Source organism: Aquarana catesbeiana, linkage group LG02 (assembly GCF_042186555.1).
Source record: "Aquarana catesbeiana isolate 2022-GZ linkage group LG02, ASM4218655v1, whole genome shotgun sequence".
NCBI lineage: Eukaryota > Metazoa > Chordata > Amphibia > Anura > Ranidae > Aquarana > Aquarana catesbeiana.
Window position 1 is genome coordinate 284,394,782 of NC_133325.1, and position 24,021 is coordinate 284,418,802.

General features: G+C 43.7%; 1 pseudogene; it reads left to right on the forward strand.

Annotated features, from left to right (window-relative positions):
* Window positions 1-22,324: 22,324 nt before the first annotated feature.
* LOC141130807 (U2 spliceosomal RNA) lies at window positions 22,325-22,466 on the forward strand (annotated as a pseudogene).
* The last annotated feature ends 1,555 nt before the right edge of the window (window positions 22,467-24,021 follow it).

A 24,021-nucleotide genomic window follows, 5' to 3' on the forward strand; every position in this document is an offset into this window, starting at 1 on the left:
TTCACCGTATTTCAATTGCCTCCACCTTCACCAGATCTCAATCCAATAGAGAACCTTTGGGATGTGATGGAATGGGAGATTTGCATCATGGATGTGCAGCCGACAAATCTGCAGCAACTGTGTGATGCAATCATGTCAATATGGACCAAAATCTCTGGGGAATGTTTCCAACACTTTGTTGAATCTATGCCATGAAGAATTTGGCAGTTCTGAGAACAAAAGAGGGTCCAAGCTGGTACTGGCAAAGTGTACCTAATAAAGTGGCCGGTGAGCGTGTGTGTGTGTGTATATATATATATATATATATATATATATATATATATATATATTGGCAGAGTGTTGCTATGGGTTATGACCCAGGATTCTCAACCAAGTGGGTTGAGGGTTTCCAGGAGGCTTGTGTCATGGAGAGGGAACTGGCTTTTCAGTTTCCTCAGTGTATGGTAAAGTCAGTTTTGGTACCTGGAGCCTAGAAATTTCAAAGTGATGCGGGTGGGATGAAATCTCCAATCCTGGGTCCAGGTTGTGTGAGCAGCCAACACACAAATTGGTCAGGTGTGTGCTGGGCTATTAGTATTCACTTCCCCATGGTTCCTGGCTCTACCCCGACAGACAGAGAAGGTCTTTGCCCAGCAGTGATCCTAGGAGAGAGTTGGGAGCAAGTGCAGCAAGGGGCTGCTACAGGGTAGCTGTGTGCACAGAGTTGTATAGGAAGATGATTTGTGGGAGACAGGCAAATGCCTTAAAAAATAAGCCCAGTGCAGGAGTGCTGCATGTATGAGCCTGGAGGCTGAATGATCCTTTGTTTTGATGGAAGATAAACGTTGAAAATCCCTGTTAGGGAAAACTCATGTTTTGTGTTTTCTGGAATGTTCTTTTAATAAAAGTGGTCAAGAAGAGCCCTTAAATGAAGAAGACTCTACATTTGATGCTAGTTCTCACATATATAATATAGTTTGGACCACAGCATAACCAGTCTAAGGTGGAACATTCAGTAATATTAACCACTTGAGCCCCGGACCATTATGCTGCCTAAGGACCAGAGGTCTTTTTCCAATTTGGCACTGCGTCGCTTTAACTGCTAATTGCGCGGTCATGCAATGCTGTACCCAAACGAAATTTGCGTCCTTTTCTTCCCACAAATAGAGCTTTCTTTTGATGGTATTTGATCACCTCTGCGGTTTTTATTTTTTGCGCTATAAACGGAAAAAGACCGAAAATTTTGAAAAAATGATATTTTCTACTTTTTGTTATAAAAAAAATCCAATAAACTCAATTTTAGTCATACATTTAGGCCAAAATGTATTCGGCCACATGTCTTTGGTAAAAAAAATGTCAATAAGCGTATATTTATTGGTTTGCGCAAAAGTTATAGCGTCTACAAACTAGGGTACATTTTCTGGAATTTACACAGCTTTTTGTTTATGACTGCCTATGTCATTTCTTGAGGTGCTAAAATGGCAGGGCAGTACAAAACCCCCCCAAATGACCCCATTTTGGAAAGTAGACACCCCAAGGAAATTGCTGAGAGGCATGTTGAACCCATTGAATATTTATTTTTTTTGTCCCAAGTGATTGAAAAATGACAAAAAAAAAAAATATTTACAAAAAGTCGTCACTAAATGATATATTGCTCACACAGGCCATGGGCCTATGTGGAATTGCACCCCAAAATACATTTAGCTGCTTCTCCTGAGTATGGGGATACCACATGTGTGGGACTTTTTGGGAGCCTAGCCGCGTACGGGGCCCCGAAAACCAATCACCGCCTTCAGGATTTCTAAGGGTGTAAATTTTTGCTTTCACTCTTCACTGCCTATCACAGTTTCGGAGGCCATGGAATGCCCAGGTGGCACAAAACCCCCCAAAATGACCCCATTTTGGAAAGTAGACACCCCAAGCTATTTGCTGAGAGGCATATTGAGTCCATGGAATATTTTATATTTTGACACAAGTTGCGGGAAAGTGACACTTTTTTTTTTTTTTTTTTCATAAAGTTGTCACTAAATGATATATTGCTCACACAGGCCATGGGCATATGTGGAATTGCACCCCAAAATACATTTAGCTGCTTCTCCTGAGTATGGGGATACCACATGTGTGGGACTTTTTGGTAGCCTAGCCGCGTACTGGACCCCGAAAACCAATCACTGCCTTCAGGATTTCTAAGGGTGAAAATTTTTGATTTCACTCTTTACTGCCTATCACAGTTTCGGAGGCCATAGAATGCCCAGGTGGCACAAAACCCCCCCAAATGACCCCATTTTGGAAAGTAGACACCCCAAGCTATTTGCTGAAAGGCATGGTGAGTATTTTGCAGCTCTCATTTGTTTTTGAAAATGAAGAAAGACAAGAAAAAACATTTTTTTTTTTCTTTTTTCAATTTTCAAAACTTTGTGACAAAAAGTGAGGTCTGCAAAATACTCACTATACCTCTCAGCAAATAGCTTGGGGTGTCTACTTTCCAAAATGGGGTCATTTGGGGGGGTTTTGTGCCACCTGGGCATTCCATGGCCTCCGAAACTGTGATAGGCAGTGAAGAGTGAAATCAAAAATTCACGCCCTTAGAAAGCCTGAAGGCGGTGCTTGGTTTTCGGGGTCCCGTACGCGGCTAGGCTCCCAAAAAGTCTCACACATGTGGTATCCCCGTACTCAGGAGAAGCAGCAGAATGTATTTTGGGGTGTAATTTCACATATTTCCATGGCATGTTTGAGCAATATATCATTTAGTGACAACTTTGTGCAAAAAAAAAAAAAAAAAAATTTGTCTCTTTCCCGCAACTTGTGTCGCAATATAAAATATTCCATGGACTCAACATGCCTCTCAGCAAATAGCTTGGGGTGTCTACTTTCCAAAATGGGGTCATTTGGGGGGGTTTTGAACTGTCCTGGCATTTTATGCACAACATTTAGAAGCTTATGTCACACATCACCCACTCTTCTAACCACTTGAAGACAAAGCCCTTTCTGACACTTATTGTTTACATGAAAAAGTTTTTTTTTTTGCAAAAAAATTACTTTGAACCCCCAAACATTATATATTTTTTTAAAGCAAATGCCCTACAGATTAAAATGGTGGGTGTTTCATTTTTTTTTTCACACAGTAATTGCGCAGCGATTTTTCAAACGCATTTTTTGGGGAAAAAACACACTTTTTTTAATTTTAATGCACTAAAACACGCTATATTGCCCAAATGTTTGATGAAATAAAAAAGATGATCTTAGGCCGAGTACATGGATACCAAACATGACATGCTTTAAAATTGCGCACAAACGTGCAGTGGCAACAAAATAAATACATGTTTAAAAGCCTTCAAAAGCCTTTACAGGTTACCACTTTAGATTTACAGAGGAGGTCTACTGGAAAAATTACTGCACTCGATCTGGCCTTCGCGGTGATACCTCACATGCATGGTGCAATTGCTGTTTATGTTTGACGACAGACCGCCGCTTGCGTTCGCCTTAGCGCGAGAGCAGGGGGCGACAGGGGTGTTTTTTTTTTTTTTTTTTTTCTTTATTATTTTTTTGCTTTTTTAATCTTACTTTTAAACTGTTCCTTTCATATTTTTTTTTTTAATCATTTTTATTGTTATCTCGGGGAATGTAAATATCCCCTATGATAGCAATAGGTAGTGACAGGTACTCTTTTTTGAAAAAATTGTGGTCTATTAGACCCTAGATCTCTCCTCTGCCCTCAAAGCATCTGACCACACCAAGATCGGTGTGATAAAATGCTTCCCCAATTTCCCAATGGCGCTATTTACATCCGGCGAAATCTAAGTCATGAAATACTCGTAGCTTCCGGTTTCTTAGGCCATAGAGATGTTTGGAGCCACTCTGGTCTCTGATCAGCTCAATGGTCAGCTGGCTGAATCACCGGCTGCATTCTCAGGTTCCCTGTTGAGACAGGAGAGCCAGAGAAAAACACGGAAGACGGTGGGGGGGGGGGCATTCCCTCCCACGGCTTGTAAAAGCAGTCTAGAGGCTAATTAGCCGCTAGGATTGCTTTTACATGAAAGCCGACCGCTGGCTGAAAAGAATGATACCAAGATGATACCTAAACCTGCAGGCATCATTCTGGTATAACCACTCAAAGTCGTGAATGGCGTACCTGAAGACAAAAAAATGGTTAACAATGGTTAACAATAAAGCACAGTAAAGTGTAAATAATTACACACCTGAAAAACAAACATGATAAAACATAATAACAATAACAATAACAATAAAACATTGCAGAATAGAATACAGTAAAAAAGAGCAGAACAATAGAGAGAGAGAATAGAGAGAGAGAGAACAATAAAACAACAACTATTTTTTTTTATTTCATATTTTTTTTTTTTTTTACACTTTTTTTGTAACTAACTTTTATAACGGTAACCGGTTCCAGGTTCGGGTCTCTCAAAATGCGATGGCATCTTGGGAGACCCTGTGAAAGTGTGCCTAGTCTGTGCAATGCTGTACCCTACGCTAATACTCAACTAGTGAATGGTAGCGTTCAAAACATTCACCAATGCAAGACCAGGATTGTCAGGACAGGAGGGACAATAATAGCGGGTGTCACGCCTATATCCGCGCTCTTACTGCAGACACAACATCTTTTTTGGGGGTTCGTTGGGTAGGGGTACTCGGGAGGACATAAAAATGCCTCTCATGCAGCCGACTGCATTTGGTTGGGGATGTGAATGGGGGAAGTACGGGCGCTGCAGAAGCGGTGGGTTCCCAATTAGGATTGGCGAATGCAGCAGGAAGGGCACTATGGGCACGATGGGCCTGTTTGTCTTCTTGGTGGCAGCGGAACACTACTTGTGCTTGCCACCTCACCAGCTTCAACTGCACTTATGGGACTCGCCACGTCACCACGTGTTACTGCAGTGCTGGTTTGACTACGACCGGGGTGTACTAGGCCGCTGGCGCTTGCCAGTTCACCAAAACGCTACCAAAAAACGTTAGCGATCGCAGGGATCAGGCCTGACTCTGCGAACGCTGCAGTTATGCGTTTAGTGTTTTGTAAGTGTCAGTGATCGATCGATACTGCACTTGGGTGGGCTGGGCCGGGCCGGGCGGAGGGGCAAAACGCAGGTGCTAGCAGGTATCTGGGCTGATCCCGCTAACACTGCGTTTTTGGGAACCCTAAACTGCTGGTGACGCTAGTATAGATCTGATCGGATCAGATATTGATGCGATCAGATACTATACCACTAAGGGAGGTGTACGGTGCGTGCGTGGGTGTTAGCGGTACTGGCGCTAATCTGACGCTGCCTGGGGCTGGTGCTTGCCAGTTCACCAAAACGCTACAAAAAAAACTGTTAGCGATCGCAGGGATCAGGCCTGACTCTGCGAACGCTGCAGTTATGCGTTTAGTGTTTTGTAAGTGTCAGTGATCGATCGATACTGCACTTGGGTGGGCTGGGCTGGGCCGGGCGGAGGGGCAAAACGCAGGTGCTAGCAGGTATCTGGGCTGATTCCGCTAACACTGCGTTTTTGGGAACCCTAAACTGCTGGGGACGCTAGTATAGATCTGATCGGATCAGATATTGATCCGTTCAGATACTATACCACTAAGGGAGGCGTATGCTGCGTGCGTGGGTGTTAGCGGTACTGGCGCTAACCTGACGCCTGGGGCTGGTGCTTGCCAGTTCACCAAAATGCTACCAAAAAAACTGTTAGCGATCGCAGGGATCAGGCCTGACTCTGCGAACGCTGCAGTTATGCGTTTAGTGTTTTGTAAGTGACAGTGATCGATCGATACTGCACTTGGGTGGGCTGGGCGGAGGCACAAAACGCAGGTGCTAGCAGGTATCTGGGCTGATCCCGCTAACACTGCGTTTTTGGGAACCCTAAACTGCTGGGGACGCTAGTATAGATCTGATCGGATCAGATATTGATCCGATCAGATACTATACCACTAAGGGAGGCGTATGCTGCATGCGTGGGTGTTAGCGGTACTGGCGCTAATCTGACGCTGCCTGGGGCGACGCATATCACCGCCGGGCGATCAGGGGGCTAAACCTTTATTCGGTAATAAACGGCGGGTGCCCTGACACTATAAAAAATAAACGAACTAACCAGCGTCATCCGTAACGGTTATACGGTGATCAGTGGTGAAAGGGTTAACTAGGGGGCAATCAAGGGGTTAAAACATTTATTAGGTAGTATATGGGGGTCCCTGATGCTATAAAACGCTGACGGCGAACCTAAATATTTACCTCACTAACTAGCGTCACCAGCGACACTAATACAGCGATCAGAAAAATGATCGCTTAGTGACACTGGTGACAGGGGGTGATCAAGGGGTTAAAACTTTATTAGGGGGGGTTAGGGGGGTACCCTAGACCTAAAGGGGGGTAATACTCACTGTCCCAACACTGTAACTGTCACAAACTGACACTATGCAGTAATCAGAAAAAAAAAAAAAAAAAAAACTGCTGGTGTCAGTTTGTGACAGGGGGGGGGGGGTGATTGGGGGGGGATCGGGGGGCGATCGGGGGGGGGATCGGGGTGTTTTGTGTGCCTGGCATGTTCTACTGTGTGTGTGTGTGTTGTGCACTCACATAGATGTCTTCTCTCCTCGGGCCGGAACGGAAAATACCGACCCGAGGGGAGATGACATCACTTCCTTTGCTGCTGTTTAGCATACAGCAGCAAAGGAGTGTTCTCATTGGCCGGCGGCGATCGCGAGGGGGGGGCCACGAACGGATGGTCTCCCCCTCATCACGGATCGCCGCTGGACAAAAGACGACCGCCTCGGGCACCGGGGGGGGGTCCGATCGGACCCCCCACCCGCGGAAGGCAAATCACGTATATGTACGTGATTTTGCCTGTCCGTGCCACTTTGCCGACGTACATCGGCGTGAGGCGGTCGTCAAGTGGTTAAATGAGAATGCCAATCTGGGGTCACAATTATGCAAATTGGAAGCGGGTTTCCCCTCATCCAATTCGCATGACAGGAGAGTGTGACTGGCTCTCAATGGAGCCGGTTCACACATCTCCGGGGTGGCTGCGGAGCGCACTGCGGAAGGGTCCTGTGCATCTTTGGCTCCATTTCAGGTCTGAATTCAGGCAAAAATTTGGACTTGATTTGAAACTGAAACAGAGAACAGGGACGCATCAGACCCCCTGCTGCGAGCCGCTCCACAAACAGTGTAAACCCAACCTTAAAGTGATTCTAAAGGATATTTTTTAAAAAATAACAAACATGTTATACTTACATTCTTTGAGCACAGCAGCCCCTATCCTCCTCCTCTGGGATCCTCTGCCTGAAGGCATCCAATATGTGGATGGGGGAATCAGGTCTTTTTTTTTTTTCGTTCAACCTTCTAGTAACACATATGTCAAACACAAGGCCTGCGGGCCGAATCCAGCCCTCCAGGCCATTTCGTGTTGCCTTCTCTCCTTTCCTGCAGCTGCAAGAGAGCTCCAACCCTTCTTTGGTCCTCCTCCAGACCCTGCACTTTCTGCTTCCCAGCAATGCCCCAGCTTCTTCCCAGCAGCAGCACAAGGTAAGGGGGGTGTACTGGGATGTAAAGAAGGGTGGGGGACTCTTGACTTCTGATGGTGGGGGGCTCTTGACATATGATGTAAAGGGGGTGCTCTGGACACGTAGTATTACAGATACAACTGGCCCTTTGAGGGCAACCATAATGCTGATGTGGCCTGCGATGAAATTGAGTTTGACACCCCTGTTCTAGTTGATAATAAAAAAAAAATGAATGTGCTGCTTAAAAGGGGTTTTAAACCCTCTAGGTTTTTTACCTTAGCGCATTCTATGCATTAAGGTGAAAAACCTCCTTTAGTGTAGCAGCCCCCCAGAGCCCCCTTTTAATTACCTAAGCCCGGTCTTTCCAGCGCTGGGACGAGCACACCAGCTCCAGCCGGTGTCTCGGGTCCTGGTTGGATAGATTGATAGCAGTGCGGCCATTGCCTCCCGCTGCTGTCAATCGAATCTGATGAAGCGGGAGACGGGGGGGGCAGGGCCGAGTCCTGCTGTCTGTGTCAATGGACGCATCAGCGATTCCAGAGCACGCCCACACAAGTGTCCCCAGGGAAGCACTTCCCCGTGGGGGCACTTGATGCGGGGAGAAGCCAGGAGCTCCGCAGAGGGACCCCAGAAGAGGAGGATCGGGGCCACTCTGTGCAAAACCCTTACACAGAGGAGGTAAGTATAACATGTTAATTATTAAAAAAACAAAACCCTGAAGCTTTACAATCACTTTAAGTCACAAAAGCTGAAAAAAACTATTTTGAGAAATTATGAGCCAAACAAAGGTGCTCAGTATTACCACCTAGGGCACTATTTTTATACAGGGTTCATCCAGAGGTTTCTAGGTGTTTCTTGAGCAATTAAAGAGTTCTGTCTGTCAATAACCACTTTAACAATCTTTTTAGCTTTCTGAAAGTGGGGCACTCTTCTCACAGATCAACAATATGACAGTCCTCTTCCCACTGACCACTAATAAAAGATACCACTAAAATGACCACCGGTCACACCAGTGCGACTTGCCATGCAATTTGATAGTTTCAAATCGCATGACAAGGCGCACCCTATTTGTCCGCAATGGAAGCAGTCGAAGTCAGAGAGTTAGAGTCGCACCTTTTTTTAAAAGTAGCTCCTGCACTACTTTTTGCAGGTTCAGGTGCAACTTGCATAGACCTCTGTGCAAGAAGTCGCATAGATGTCTTCCAAGTCGCACTGACATGTGACTTTGAAATTGTGCGGCTTCAAGTAAAGTCGCATGATTTCAAAGTTGGGTTCAGTGTGACCGAAGTCTTACAGAGCATGGAATGTTACAAAATGATCTGCTCTGGGTGTCAAACACTCTATGAATGCCATAGTTTTTATTTTATTTACCATTTACAACTTACTGATCACACTAATGTAGTGTTAGCTGTAGATTTTCTCATTTAGTAGAGGCTCCCTGAGACATTAAGTTATTTCAAGAGTACCTTTTGAAAGGCTGACATAAGGTTTTCCTAAATGGTTTATTCCTTGGCCAAGCATCAGATTTGCTTCCTGATCAGGGCATGATTCAGCTATTTATGGCCACCTTTGGGATCAGATAAGAAGCAATTGTCAGAATATGAGAGCAAGGGCTTGACCAAGCTTGCATGTCAAAGACAGAGTATAACTACATTGGTCAGGTCACCAAACTTGAAAAACCTTTTTCAGCAATTATGAGCACTTCCAACAAAAGTGTTCATTATTACCAACTAGGGTATTCCTAAATGATTTGATAGTTGGTCAAAAATCAGATCGGCTGCCTGATCAGGGCATGATTCAGTCATTTATGGTCACATTTGGGCTGATGTGAAGAAGATAAGATCTAACTATTAGAATATGTAAGAGGGCTTGACCAAGCTTGCATATCAAAGACTGAGTATCTTTACATGTTTGACATAAATACAGTCTGCACAATCTAAAGCTGAAAGACAGCTAGAGATGCCTAGATGTACTTTTTATTAGGGAATCATGCATCCCAAGGTATTAACCACTTCAGCCCTGGAAGGTTTTACCCCCTTCCTGACCAGAGCACTTTTTACAATTTGGCACTGTGCTGCTTTAACTGGTAATTGTGCGGTCATGCAATGCTGTGCCCAAACAAAATTTGTGTCTTTTTTTCTCCACAAATAGAGTTTTCTTTTGGTGGTATTTGATCACCTCTGCGTTTTTTTTTCTCTACTTTTTGTTATAAAAAAAATACAATAAACTCAATTTTAGTCATACATTTAGGCCAAAAAGCATTCAGCCACATGTCTCGGGTAAAAAAAAAATTCAATAAGAGTATATTTATTGATTTGTTTGAAAGTTATAGCGTTTAAAAACTATGGTACATTTTCTGGAATTTACGCAGAGACTCATTTCTTGAGGTGCTAAAATGGCAGGGCAGTACAAAACCCCTCCAAATGACCCCATTTTGGAAAGTAGATACACCAAGGAATTTGCTGAGAGGCTTGTTGAGCACATTGAATATTTTATTTTTTTGTCACAAGTAATTGAAAAATAAGAAAAAATTTTTTTTTTACACAAAGCTGTCACTGAAATGATATATTGCCCAAACATGTCATGGGCAAAATACATTCTGCTGCTTCTCCTGAGTACAGGGATACCACATATGTGAGACTTTTTGGCAGTCTAGCTGCATACAGAACCCCAAAAACCAAGCATCACCTTCAGGCTTTCTAAGGGCGTAAATTTTTGATTTCACTCCTCACTGCCTATCACAGTTTCAGAGGCCATGGAATGCCTAGATAGCACAACCCCCCCCCCCCCAATTTTTGGAAAGTACCCCAAGCTATTTGCCCAGAGGCATGTTGAGTCCATGGAATATTTTATATTTTGCCACAAGTTTCGGGAAAATTACAATTATTTTTATTTTTTTCACAAAGTTGTCACTAAATGATATATTGCTCAAACATGCCATGGGCATATGTGAAATTACACCCCAAAATGAGTTCTGCTTCTCCTGAGTACGGAGATACCACATGTATGGGACATTTTGGCAGTCTAGCCGCGTACAGGACCCCGAAAACCAAGCACTGCCTTCAGGATTTCTAAGGGCGTAAATTTTTGATTTCACTTCTCACTACCTATCACAGTTTCGGAGGCCATGAAATGCCCAGATAGCACAAAACCCCCCTAAATGACCCCATTTTGGAAAGTAGACACCCCAAGCTATTTGCTGAGAGGCATGTTGAGTCCATGGAATATTTTATATTTTGCCAAAAGTTTCAGGAAAATTAAAATAATGTTTTTTTTGTTTTTTTGTTTTTTTCACAAAGTTGTCACTAAATGATATATTGCTCAAACATGCCATGGGCAAATGTGAAATTACATCCCAAAATACATTCTGCTGCTTCTCCTGAGTACAGGGATACCACATGTGTGAGACTTTTTGGCAGACTAGCCGTGTACAGGACCCAGAAAAACCAGTCACCGGCTAGGCTCCTGAAAAGTTCACACGTGGTATCCCCATACTCAGGAGAAGCAGCAGAATATATTTTGGGGTGTAATTTCACATTTGCCCATGGCATGTTTGAGCAATATATCATTTAGTGACAACTTTGTGAAAAAAACAAAAACATTATTTTAATTTTCCTGAAACTTTTGGAAAAATATAAAATATTCCATGGACTCAACATGCCTCTCAGCAAATAGCTTGGGGTGTCTACTTTCCAAAATAGGGTCATTTAGGGGGGTTTTGTGCTATCTGGGCATTTCATGGCCTCCGAAATTTAATTATTGTAATTTTCCCAAAACTTGTGGCAAAATATAAAATATTCCATGGACTCAACATGCCTATCAGCAAATAGCTTGGGGTGTCTACTTTCCAAAAAGAGGTCATGTGGGGGGGGGTGTTGACCTGTCCTGGTATTTTATGCACAACATTAGAAGCTTATGCCACACATCACCCACTCTTCTAACCACTTGAAGACAAAGCCCTTTATGACACTTTTTGTTTACATGAAATTTTTTTTTCTTTTTTGCTAGAAAATTACTTTGAACCCTCAAACATTATATATTTTTTTTTAAAGCAATGGACCCACAGATTAAAATGGTGGGGTGGGTGTTGCAATTTTCTTTTTCACACAGTATTTGTGCAGCGATTTTTCATACGCAATTTTTTTGTAGAAAAAAAAAACACTTTTTTGAATTTTAATGCACTAAAACACACCATATTGCCCAAATGTTGGGTAAAATATAAAAGATGATCTTATGCCGAGTACATAGATACCAAACACAACATGCTTTAAAATGGCACACAACCGTGCAGCAGCGACAAACTACATACATTTTTAAAAGCCTTTGAAAGCCTTTACAGGTTACCACTTTAGATTTACAGAGGAGGTCTACTGCTAAAATTACTGCCCTCGATCTGACGTTCATGGTGATACCTCACTGCATTGCGTACTAGCCCATTATGTGCCACTTACCTGCAAAAGAATCCAGCGATGTCCCCTGTGTAGGCAGCGTCCATCTTCTGGCCCCTCTTCCTTCCGGGCCGCGGACTCCGGCTCTGTGATTTGCCGGAGCCGCGTGACGTCACTCTCGCGCATGCTCACGGGAGCCGCAATTAACGGCACAGGCTAGGGAAGAAACTACTACTACTACTTTGCATAGAGTGGAGAGGGATTAGTACCCCCACCTGGAATCGGGTATTGGATTGGGGGTTCCCCACTTGGTCCTTATCCCAGCACCAGCGGCCTGCCCTGCTCACGGTTTAGCAGGGCCGGTGACAGCTGGTGCGAGGAGCGGGACAGCAAAGACCTCAAGCGGTGGGCAGGATGACATCACCCAGTCTACATAGTGCGAGCGAGCGGCCCAGGAGACGGAAGCTGCGGGAATGAAGAGCAGCAAGACACCAGGAACAGCAGGCATAGCATCCCCGGCACCTCCCAGAGCCTGGAACCCCTGACTCTTTAAACCACCTCACCGCTCCCAGGCCTGGAGCCGGAGGACAGACTGACCAGGAGTTCAGCGAGCAAGGATGGGCAAGAAATGCAAGCAGCCAGGGACTGCTCCATGTCACATCATCAGGGCTGCCATCAGGGGGTATAGCCGTTACAACTGTAAGGGGCTTGAGGGGCCTGCCTGGGCCAGGAGAAGGCAGGACCGGTGAACAGGGATGAGCCGAACATCCCCCGGTTCGGTTCGCATCCAGAACATGTGAACAGGCTAAAAATTTGTTCGAGCACGCGAACACTGTTAAAGTCTATGGGACTCGAACATGAATAATCAAAGTGCTCATTTTAAAGGCTTATATGCAAGTTATTGTCATAAAAAGTGTTTGAGGACCTGGGTCCTGCCCCAGGGGACATGTATCAGTGCAAAAAAAAGTGTTAAAAAGGCTGTTTTTTCGGGAGCAGTGATTTTAATAAAGCTTAAAGTGAAACAATAAAAGTGAAATATTCCTTTAAATTTCGTACCTGGGGGGTGTCTATAGTATGCCTGTAAAGTGGCGCTTTTTTCCCGTGTTTAGAACAGTCTGACAGCAAAATGACATTTCTAAAGGGAAAAAAAAGTCATGAAGTAATAGCGGTGACGGCTATAGTGAATTGTCTATGGGAGAAATCAAAAGTGCTAATTTTAAGGGTTAATATGCAAGTTATTGTCATAAAAAGTGTTTGGGGACCTGGGTCCTGCCCCAGGGGACATGTATCAATGCAAATAAAAGTTTTAAAAACAGCCGTTTTTTGGGAAGCAGTGATTTTAATAATGCTTAAAGTGAAACAATAAAAGTGTAATATTCCTTTAAATTTCGTACCTGGGAGGTGTCTATAGTATGCCTGTAAAGGGGCGCATGTTTCCCTTATTTAGAACAGTCTGACAGCAAAATGACATTTTCTAAAGGAAAAAAGTAATTTAAAACTACTCGCGGCTATAATGACAACAATACACATAAAAGTTTATTGATGGCATGGAATTTCCCCACAGGGGAACCCCGAACCAAAATTTAAAAAAATGCATAGGGGTCCCCCTAAATTCCATACCAGGCCCTTCAGGTCTGGTATGGATATTAAGGGGAACCCCTCGCCAAAATTTTTTTTAAAATGGCGTGGGGGTCCCCCTAAATTCCATACCAGGCCCTTCAGGTCTGGTATGGATATTAAGGGGAACCCCGCACCAAAATTTATAAAAAATGGTGTGGGGGTCCCCCTCAAAATCCATACCAGACCTTTCAGGTCAGGTATGGATTTTAAGGGGAACCCCGCGCCAAAATAAAAAAAATGGCGTGGGGTCCCCCCAAAAATCTATACCAGACCCTTATCTGAGCATGCAACCTGCCAGGCTGCAGGAAAAGAGGGGGGGATGAGAGAGCACCCCCCCTCCTGAACCGTACCAAGCTACATGCCCTCAACATTGGGAGGGTGCTTTGGGGTAGCCCCCCAAAGCACCTTGTCCCCATGTTGATGGGGAGAAGGGCCTCATCCCCACAACTCTTGCCTGGTGGTTGTGGGGGTCTGCGGGTGAGGGGGGCTTATCTGTGTAAAGCTGTGTAAGGGGCCCAAAAATTGGCTGCCCTGCACATCATAGATCCGATGGAAGGAACAGAGCACCTCCTGTCCTCACCCAGAATCAAAACGGGTCTTGCCAGCTGCTGGCCATCATGGATGTCCTACTGAACACACACCACTGGGACATAGGGGCACTAGAGGGACTGCAGATAGTGCTAGGGGTCTGCAGATAGTGCTAGGGTTCTCTCTGACCCCCCTCTCTCTCTGGGCCCCCCTATCAACCCTCTCTGTCACCCCCTCTCTCTCTCTGTCACCCCTCTGTCTTTCTTACCCCACTCTCTCTCTGTCACAACCCCTGTCTCTCTCTGTCACCTCCCTTTCTCTCTGTCACCCTCCTCTCTCTCTCTCTCTCTCTCTCTCTCTCTCTCACCCCCACATTTTTGCAGTCTTTTACAGTCTCTTGTGCCATGTATGCAGTCTCTGATCATCTCTTGTGCCATGTCCGCAGTCTCTTGTGCTATGTATGCGGTCTTTGACCGTCTCCTGTACCATGTCCGCAGTCTCTGACCATCTCCTGTACCATGTCCGCAGTCTCTGACCATCTCCTGTACCATGTCTGCAGTCTCTGACCATCTCCTGTAGTATGTCTGCAGTCTCTAACCATCTCCTGTACTATGTCTGCAGTCTCTGACCATCTCCTGTCCTACGTCTGCAGTCTCTGAACATCTCCTGTACTATATCTGCAGTCTCTGACCATGATAATGACATTGGCGAAAAGGGTCAGAGCATGGGTGACCTTAAAATGATGCCCCCCCCTCCCACCTGAAAAAAGTTCTATGGATGCCCATGCTTTTTACCATTATCATTGAAAGTGCAAGTAAAAGAAAATCCCAAATTTTGGGTTGTCCTCAGAAAAGTAATAGAGGTAAAATCTTCCAATGAGGACACTAGTTTTGGTGATCTGGAGATCCCCGAAGAATTGCCTTAAAAAAAAAAAAAAAAAAAAAAAAAAAAAAAAGTCTGACATGGGTTTTAAACCTAGAAAAAACCTAGAAAAAACAAAAAACAACACCAAAGGATTATACACCTGCAAGGGCTACCAATTTCAATACAATATATATGTATTGGACATATGATTAGCAAAAAGCATTGACAACGGTGAGGAACCCCTCCTCACAGAAAAAACATCCGGGGGACACCTTGCCCTGACACTCCCCCCCCCTCCCACCCCACTCTGTCGCCTCAGAGCAATTTCACTCAGCCCAGGCCCCCCCCCCCCATGACCCACTACAGTAAAAACCTGAGCCCCCCCTCAATGGTTGGATGATCCAATAGGTGTCAGTGATCTATGTGTTGATCTTCTTGTGGTGGTTAGTAGGCTGAGAGCCTATGATCGTTGTAATGTCTGCCTGCTGGTTCACTTTGTCAAGCTGCCTGTGGAATTTGATGTGTACAATTGGCTCTGTTGTATATAGTGTTTGTACAGCAGTGACATGCCCCAGATCTGATATAGGCAGGACTATGAACTAGTGTAGGTGATGAGGGATACATTTTATTCCACAGGCAGCTTCACAAAGTGAAACAGCAGGCAGACATTACAACGATCATAGGCTCTCAGCCTACAAACCACCACAAGAATTTCAACACATAGATCACTGACACCTATTGGACCATCCAACCATTGAGTTGGGGCTCAGGTTTTTACTTTAGTGGGTCACGGGGGGGGGGGGGCACTGGGCTGAGTGGGAATGCTCTGAGGCGACCAGAGTGGAGTGGGGGAGTGCTGGGGTGAGGTTGATGGGGTGTCCCCAGGGTGTTTTTTCTGTGAGGAGGGGTTCCGTACCCATGCTGATGCTTTTGCTAATCATATATCCAATAAATGTATTTAATATATATTTTTTATTGAAATTGGTAGCCCTTGTAGGTGTATATTTCTTTGATGGTTGTTTTTTCTGTATGTATTATAAAATTTTGTCTATAGTTCTACTTTAAATTGGCTTCTAATAGATAAATGATTTAGGATATTTTTTTAAAACTGCCTTAACCTGCCGTAGATGGTTCAAATCATGGCCGGTTCAGCAGGAACTAGCTTATATTTGAACCATCTGTGGGCAGGATGAATGTACCCAAGTCGATCCATCGATCGACTTGGGTTCAACCAGCATGTTGAATTTTCTGCATTTGATTATTGCCAGCAACTATAGCCACTAGCAATTATTACTGTGTTCACACATATTACTGTGTACACAACAGCTTTGTGGGAGGGATTCCCCCATCAACACTGTGTAGATGGGGGAATCAAGTGATTTTCTTCTGTGGGTGCAGGAAAGCAAATCTCACCACCTGTGGCCTGCCTTACTTTTTCTGTGCTGCCCATCCATTTTATCTTCGCAAAGGCAGTAGGTACTTGTAGTTTTCTATTCACAGGATTCTGTGACTCTGAAATAGTGACAGCAAGCGGGGGGAGAAGATCCCCTGCCTGTTCCACCCTTAAAACGAGTCAAACATGTAACATGTTCCCAAAGGTGAACTTAGCCTTTAAATTTGTAAAAGGGCTATAATAGAGTTCTCATTTAATGTTCCTGTTTTCTTTCTTCTGAAGCATGTTTCCAGTCCATTTCGGGTAGCATGACATCAGTTGATTCCCGTTGAATTGGCTAGAATTTAATTTCAGATGCAGTCACTCTTTGGCAGGGCCACTGGATTCAGACAGCCGTGAGTGCCTGACTACAATAGCTGGCAGTGTAGATTCCTCCATTCATACTTTTATGCCGTGTACACACGGGCAGACTTTTTGACCGGACTGGTCCGACAATCCGACCGTGTGTGGGCTTCATCGGACCTTCAGAGGACATTTTCTGTCGAAAATCAGACGGACTTTAGATTTAGAACATGTTTCAAATCTTTCCAACGGACTCGAGTCCGATCGAAAAATCCGTTCCTCATATGCTAGTCCGACGCACAAAAAACGACGCAAGGGCAGCTATTGGCTACGGCCAGGAACTTCCTTATTCTAATCCCTTCGTACGTCATCACGGTCAAATGAACGGACTTTCGAACGGACTTTAGTCGTTCGTGTGTGGGCAAGTCCGGTCATTCGAAAGTCCGTCGTACCTACGTCGAAAGACCGTCGGACGTTTGATGCTGAAAATTCCGCCCATGTGTACACGGCATTAGTATAGATTCAGGAATCTATTGGTTTTCAGCCCATGAGAAAATCAAGACATCTACTGTTTTATTAGTTTGCAGTATTTGCCTAGAAAACAATCATTTTCATTTAAACAATACCAATTTACTGCGTTTATTTGTGCTGTATTTTCTGCTTCCAGTGATTGCACAATAAAACCGTACCTTCATTATTTAAGTACTGATAATCATGTCCAAGCTTTTTAGGAAAAATTACATAATAATGCATTTATTCATTTTTTGGAGGGAGGTTACTATTGGTATTAAAATACAATTTATGGCCATTTGTAGGTCAGAAGGAAAAGTTGATGTAATGTGAAATTTAATCAAACGAAGGCCATATATCATAATCCGACTCTTCCGTCTCCGTTTCACATAATGAAATGAGGATTACTGCACAGTTCATTATAAGACAATTTACATTCTTTTAAAACCTCAGTATTGCAGATACTAGCTTCACTTTTGAGCAGGTTGGAAACTCTCTACAAATGCATTTTTCAGACACAAAGATAATTTTTCTTCCTCTATGCTGTGCTTACTTTTGGGATATACTCAGAAATAGCATGGATTTTTAACACTGCCTCTGAAGTCTGTTTGGTCTTTGTTTTTGTATATGTCAAATATCACTGATAAACTGGTATTTTCTGATCTTATTTTTTTACACTAAAAGTAAATCTGCCTGGTTAGTTGGGAGTGTGGGAGGCCAAGCACCAGTTAAAGCAGACCTTCACCCACATTCTATTAAACAAGGCAGATTGACATTCTCACAGGGAAGAACACCGTGATCTTGTGTTCCTGCTAAGCAGGAACACAGATCTCTGTGTTCTCCCAGTCAGTCCATTCCCCACACAGTTAGAAAGCATCCCCTAGGGACACACTTAACCCTTTGATCGCCCGTGGTGTTAACCCCTTCCCTGCCAGTGTCATTAGTACAGTAACAGTGCATATTTTTAGCACTGATCACTGTAATAATGTCACTGGCCCCCCAAAAAAGTGTCAAATATGTCAGTTAGGTGTCCAATTTGTCCGTCGCAATGTCGCAGTCCCGTTAAAAATCGCTGACCGCTGCAATTGCTAGTAAAAAATAATAATATTAATAGAGGATGCATACAGTATACCCAAGTAAAACTATATAACCATCTTTATCATAAAGCAGGTGTGCTCAGCCTTTTTGAAGAGTGAGGGCCATGTGATTCTAAAGGTTGTAATTTCTTTAAAAAAATAGTTATACTTGCTTGCTCTGTGCAATATGTCTATTCACACACAGAGCACAGCTTGGCCCTAACCCCCACTCTCTCCTTCTTGTCTTTTTTAACAAGAAAAATATTTTATTCAGATCTTTACAGTACAAGCGATGCAAATACACAATTTGTCACATGAACAATATTATACAAAGTGACATAGAAACCAACATTATTGATATCCATAGGATAGATGGGAGCAAAATCCTTGATGGGATAGGTGGGAGCAAAATCTTGTCTCACTGGCTGTGATATCGTATTAAATATTAGTACAGTAGCTAGTTATTCCAGCACAATTTCCCAGGAAGGTCGCGTGGGGGGGTGGGGGGTGGGGTGGGGAGGAGAAAAGAGGAAGGGGGGGGGAAACCACGTGCAAGTGGGTAACTTACACACCGTGATTGGTCGACAACTCACAGGAGATCAAATCTCGTGATTTATTGTTGTGGTACATCTACAGCTATAACATCCTGAGCATCATCCAAGAACTCCACCCCCCAGGCATCTATCCATCCCGACCATATTTTATTGAATTTACCAGGGCAGTTTTGATTAATATATGTGATTTTCTATAGTGGTAACACTGAGTTCATAACTTTACGCCACGAAGACACAGTAGGTGGCGCAGCGTCCTTCCAGCGAAGGAATATCTCTTTGCGGGCATAGAATGTGGCATAGCCTAGGAACAGCCTAGTTTACTTGCCCCAAACACTGGCACCAAATATGTTGAGCAGCATCAACCTAGGGTCAGATCCCATATCCAGGAACGTGATGCTGTTGAGGCTATCCACAACCCCCAAACAGTAATCTACCAGACATGGGCAGGACCAGACCATGTGAAGAAAGGAGGCAGCCTGCAGGTCACATCTAGGACAAGTCACTGGGGTCTCTGGATTCATAAGTGTCGGTCGTTTTGGAGTAAAGTAGGCCCTGTGGAGGAACTTGACCTGCAGAAAACGAGATCATGTTTGTCACAAAGGAGGATAGGCAAGCTTCCCTGTCCTCCTCTGTCAGGTCAGGGGTGTCCCCTCTCCATTTAGTTAGGGTCTTCTCCAGTTTTTTTGTGGGGGCTATGGACAAATGGAAGTACAGGGAGGACAAGGGTTTATCTATGACCTTGGCAGTGAGCAATCCCTCTACGGAATCCGATTTGAGGGTAATAGAATGTGGTAATTACTTTCTGTATGCATGGCGTAGTTGATAATATCTAAATAGCATCCAACCTGGCAGCTGATCTCTCCTTCTTGTCTCACTGGCTGTGATTGACAGCAGCAGGAGCCAACGGTTAGCCAATGAGGAAAAGGAGACCCGGGAGGGCTGCTGCTCGATTGATCGAGATGGGAGCTCATGTAAGTATAGGGGGGGGGGGGGAGCTGGGGGTGGTTGCACCCAGAAGGTTTTTTACCTTAATGCATAGAATGCATTAAGGTAAAAACCTTCTGCCTTTAAATCCACTTTAAGTGATTTGGTAACCAGTCACAGGCCCCAATGAAATGAAATGGTTCAGATCTTAGAATATTTTTTTTTGAATAGCATAATGAAGATTTTAAACAACAATAACTACTGTTTAACAACAATCACAAAAAGAAGTGGATGACACTAGTGTGAACACTGACTGTGTTTACTTTTTACAAGGACTCTATGGGGGAGATTTACTAAAACTGGTGCACTCAGAACCATGCAGCTGTGTATGGTAGCCAATCAGCTTCTAACTTCAGCTTGTTCACTTAAGCTTTGGCAATAAAACCTGGAAGCTGATGGTTCTGTGCAGAACTGCTCCTGATTTTGCACTCTCCAGTTTTAGTAAATAACCCCCTATGTCTATTTCAGCAGTTGCAGAAGGAAAATGTAAAGTCTTGGTTCCTGTATATCCTGCCACCCCTCCTGTGAAAGGGTAACACATAATGTGACAGGGATGCTGCATGAGCCCCCTGGGGCATATAGGGAGCTGCACCAGTGATTAGAGGGGTGTGCTAAAAACACATCTCAACTATGAGGTGCAAATGTAAATGAGCCTTTACTGCAGGTTGGCTGCACTTTGGCATAGATATCTTGCGGGTGTAGTTCACTTTCTGAAAGCACACCAAAACTCCTGCATTCAGAATGCATGCATATAATTGAAGTCTATGGCTCAGTGCAGCTAACTTGCAGGAAAGCTACAGGTGCACTGTGCTGCACCCACAAATTAGTGTAAAAGCAGTCTAATAGTTGTTAACCCTTTTATAGGTGCTAATATGCACATTGCAAAAGCACAGTGTATGTGTTGTTTAAAGTGGATGTAAACCCGAAAAAACATTTTTTTTTTTAATATCATACTGTAGAGTATAAAATTTGCTATCATTTGAGCCCAGTCTTGCCACACAGAGTTAATCCATCTCTGAGCAATCCTCTTTTATTGTTCAGTGAGACAATTCTTGACCAACTGAGAAAAACTTTGTCAAATCCTCCCCCTTGCTGTGAGTGACAGGTGATGTACATCTCGTACACTAGTCTAAGAGACATGCAGTATTTTTTAATTCCCACCCCCACTCCTTTCTTCAGCAGCTCTGCAAGGATTGGCTGTTCCACACCTCAGCATGATTTGGCATGCTGAAGTCATGTGGTTACTTTCCTGTCTTTTCACTGGATGTTAGAGATCATAGCAGAAGTTCGGTGTTAGATATACACAGAGAAAATGCATATTGACAAGGGGAGTGTAGAGGTGGGTGGGGAGTCTACTGACATCACGACTCCACCCACCGAGCTCCAGACAACAGACCCACCCACAGAATCTGCAGTTTTTCGGGTCTAATAACAGACAGAGGGAAGACATTTGACAAGTAAAGATACATGCAGGAGGCATGTATATCCTTATAGATAACCCCTATGGTGGTAGTTTAGAAAGGATGACATTGGGTTTACATCCACTTTAATACACTGACCTTCTTTTCCTCTTTCAGCTTCTGCTGACATTGCTCTCCAGGCTGCTATAAAGGTCCCAGGTCAAGTGCACTTGCTATTACTCCACCTGGGGGAGGAGAGAGTGCTACAGAGGAAGCACCGGCTTATGCAGCTCCTGCGCTTTCCATGGCTACCTGCTTCCTCCACTGCTGACACTGGCTCAATGCACTCTGTTGCTCTGGGATGGTGGGTTGAAAACTCATTGTTGGCAAACTGGGCTTGCCGCCTCGCCATCCCAAAGCATGGGCATGCACTTCCTTGGTTTGAGGTAGCAGGGTACATCAGAGGTCGTGGGCCAGGGGTTGAGCACCACCTGCCTGTATAATTTTCCTAACAAATTGTTACATTTTAGAGTATTATTAATAGTATACAACTTAATTTCTAATGTGTCATCATAACTGCACATTACAAACTAAAAAAAAAAATGTATGAAAATTCAAGAGGGGGGAACACTAGATACCAAAGATAAGAGACATGATTGAGTTGGCCACTTTGTAATGAGTGATTATTAGATAAGCAGCTTTGAAGACATAGGTCATAAAGTAAAGATTACATTTATTAAAGGTGTGGGCAAGTCCAAAAGGGAGAAAAAGAGCAGGTTTTTCATTGGATGAGGGCATGGCAGTTAGCATCATTGTGTTTGTGAACAACAGAATGTTGGTGTTGCTAATTAAGTTGTGTTATATGAAGTCCCCAATGTATGCTTACAGAGTTAAGCTGGGTCAACACTTGTAGCATTTCAAACAAAAAGTCATCAATACAAAAGTAGTATAAGATTTCATTTGTTTTTAACATTGGATTTTGGAATGAATGGACTTTACTAAATGAAAACCACATACACTGTTAGAAATTTGTATTCAAGAAAAATTTTTCATCCTGCTCCTTCAAACTTTATTGTCCCTGTGATGGAAAAAGGACGTTGATTTGACAAACGTTCTTACAACGAAAAGTGTTGAACAAAATTATACTAGTGAATACCCAGCTTTAGAATGAATATTTATCAAGAATCTATCGCTTCTCAGTCTTTTGGCTAAGATCAAGTGTAGTATCTGTTCTTATCAGTGATCCAGTGGTGGCGCTTGGGTTAAAGAAAGACAGAAAAAGGCTTGATTTCCCCTTCCACACATTCATGGTGGAAAGGGGAAACCTCCCCACTGATCCTTTATATTCTGATGACAGGAAGAATTCCCCGCAATCAGAATACACTAATCAGCGCTGCCAAGCCTCAAAAATCCAACAGGACAGTTGTATAGACCTACCACAGGAGATGGTCAGAGACTGTGGACTATCTACAGGTTTAACTGTAGACATAGTGCAGGACACAGCCAGACTCTGGGAATATGTTACAAGAGACTGCTAGAGACCACTACCATTGCAGTTCCTTTACAAATTCATGCTTCCACTAGTGACTGCTTGGGTGAGTGGACCCCAGGTTGTGTACTAGAGCCCTAAGCCCCGGTTCACACAGGGGCGACTTGTCAGGCGACTTAGCCGCCTGACAAGTCGCTCTGACTTAGAAAAAGGTTCCTGTACTACTTTTGGGGCGACTTCAGGCGACTTGCATTGACTTCTATACAGAAGTCGTTTTGCAAGTTGCTGCTGAAGTCGTGTGCAGGTCGCCTCTGTGAGTCGGCCTGTAAGTCGTGTTGCCCCTGTGTAAACTGGCAGTAAAGAGTATTGTTGGAAAATGTTATAAACTGTCAGATTCACCTAAGACCCCTTTCACACTGGGGCATTTTTCAGGGGCTTTAGCGCTGGAAATAGCCTCTGCTAAACACCTGAAAACCGCCTTCCATACATTCTAGTGTGACTTTTCACACTGGGGCGGTGCACTTGCGGGACGTTCTGAAATGTCCTGCAAGCAGCACCTTTGGGGCGGTTTGGGAGCGCTGTATTCAGCGCTCCCAAAACGGCCTGCCTATTGGAATGAATGGGCAGCACTTTGGAAGCCTGAAAAGCGCTTCGAAAGCGCCGCAACACGGGAGTTTTTAACCCCTTCTTTGTGGTGAAATGCGCGGCTTAAACAGCGCTAAAGTGCTGCTAAAACGAGCGGTGCTTTAGTGCTAAAGCATGTGTGAAAGGGGTCTAAATGCAATTCAGGTGATCTTTTCTTTGTACAGACAGTGCTATTATCGACATGAAGTTTTGGCCGTCATCCTTTCATATGCAGGAGACAAAACAGAGGAGAGGTGCATTAAATGTTGCTTTGTGTTATGCATAGTGCTATATAATGAGTGCAATTTTTCCTGTAATTGATGGGGTACTTCAACAAACACTTTTTAATTTGAAAAGTCATCTTAAAAAGACTTCAAATTAACATTGTTTTCTTTGCACTTAAAAAGACATTTAGAATCTGTAGTGACTGGGGTGATCATTGTTGCTTGTACCTTTAATTAATTTTCTTTACTTTTCCGTCATTATTTGTAGGCTTGAATTAGTTTGCAGTTTGGCTATTCACATCAAAATATTTAATCACATTTTAATGGAACCAGTTTGTATAATCGCGGTTGTCTTGGTTTCTTTTCTATTGAATTTTAATTTCTAATTTAACTGTTGCCACTTCTTGGCAGGTAATTCTTAGTTGAATATTTGATTTCATGTATAAAACCTAGAAAAATAAAATGCTTGATGTCAGCTTTATCATCCAATAAACTGTTATTAAGCATTTGAAAAATGATTTATATTATGTGGAAGCTGTAAACTATGA